The following is a 1,794-nucleotide window of genomic DNA, read 5'->3' on the forward strand; positions in this document are numbered from 1 at the left end:
GTAGGTCGGGGGAGGAGCCCGAACGGAGAGGAGCGCCGTGAGGGGAGGATGCGGGAGGGGGGGCGGCGGAGGCCGGGGGCCGGGGGGCGCCCACCACGAGGATCCTGCCGAGGGAGCAGAGAATTCAGAACAAAAAATTCACACGCAAAAAACGGAGCTTCTTGGAGAGGGGGGGTATTCCGGAGAAAAACACTTGAAGTTCCGGAAACCCTTTTTTATAAATCTGAAGTAAGCTCGGGAAACATAAAAGGGTAACTTTAAAGGGGAACAAGTGTAATAATGAATTTTGTCCCGCTAAATCACTGATATTCTATTTAGTTTGTTGATAGTTTAAAAGAATGATATTTCAAAGGCAAAATATTACGTAAAATTTAAAAGCAAAGGAATGAAAAAGGAACAAGAGAATTAGGGGGGGCGGATAAAGGATAGATGGAAAAAAAGGAGAAAAAAAAGAGAAAGAGAGTGAGGGGAGGGAAAGAGAGAATAAAGTATTATATTCAAAAGCCAGAAGAAAATTTTTTTTACCCAAAAGCTACTCACTCTTGCACACATTTTGGTGTTGGTCCAGAGGAGCTGAGTGCTGGCTAAAGGGGAAGCCCTTTATGCTCATCACGAAAAGGAAGTTGTGACGTCAAATAATGACGCCCAAAACTTCCATTCTCGTGATAGCATAAAAGGGGCTTCCTCCTTTAGCCAGTTCCTCGCTCCTCTGCGACCAACCCCAACATGTGTGCAAGGTGAGTAGTTTTGGTAAAAAATTCCTCTCTGGCTTTCGAACTACAAATCTTTATCTCTCTCTTTCCCTCCCCTCACTCTTTTCTCTTTTTCTCTCACTTTTTCTCCATCTATCCTTTCATCCTCCCCCCGAAATTTCCCTTTTCCTTTTCCCCTTCTTCAGTTCCTTTGCTTCATATTCTACGTAATTTTGCCTTTGAAATATCATTCTTTTCTACAACAACTAAATAGAATTCATTGATTGCGGTAAAATTCATTCATTACACTTGTTCCCTTAATTTTACCTTCATTGTTTCCATGAGCTTACTTCAGATTATATAAAAAGGATTTCCGGAACTTCAAGTGTTTTTCTCCGGAATATCCCCGCTCTCCAACGAAGCTCCTGTTCTTTGCGTGTGAATTTTAGTTCTGAATTCTCTGCTCCCTCGTGCAGTTGATCCTCGTGGTGGGCGCCCTCGCGGCCCTGGCCTCCGCCGTCCCCCGTCCCGACACTCCTCCCGTCTACGGCGCTCCTCCTCCCGTCTACGCGCTCCTCCTCCGACCTACAAGCAGCCAGGAATGCCCTTTGACTTCAGCTACGCCGTCAGGGACCCCTACTCGGGCAACGACTACGCTCATCAGGAGACCAGCGACGGTCACGTCACCTCCGGATCGTACAGAGTGGTTCTTCCCGACGGCCGAACCGAGATCGTGGAATTCAACGCCGATCACGACACGGCTACGTCGCCAACGTCGCCTACGAGGGGAGGCCTCCTACCCCGCCCCCGCCCCTTCCTACCACCCCGCTCCTTCCTACCACGTCCCCACCCCTCTTACCCACCTCCCCCACCCCACCCACATCAGTAAAACCCATCCGCTCAAATGCATCGAAGTGGCTCTTCCCTCAGCATCAAAGAAGACCAAAGAAGAAAATGTTCTAAAATTCAAGTAACACCAGCAAGAGGCACATGGAAGTCTCAAGGCAAGGCAACGTGCCTGTCATCCTCCATCATTCCACTCTCCAACTCTAATTCCTCCACATATTTCGACACATTTCAACTTTCATTTTGAACACGCTTT

General features: G+C 48.0%; 1 pseudogene; it reads left to right on the forward strand.

Annotated features, from left to right (window-relative positions):
- LOC119572479 overlaps window positions 1-1,581 on the forward strand; it is a 3,953-nt pseudogene extending 2,372 nt beyond the window's left edge.
- The last annotated feature ends 213 nt before the right edge of the window (window positions 1,582-1,794 follow it).

The sequence above is a fragment of the Penaeus monodon genome, chromosome 4, assembly GCF_015228065.2.
Source record: "Penaeus monodon isolate SGIC_2016 chromosome 4, NSTDA_Pmon_1, whole genome shotgun sequence".
NCBI lineage: Eukaryota > Metazoa > Arthropoda > Malacostraca > Decapoda > Penaeidae > Penaeus > Penaeus monodon.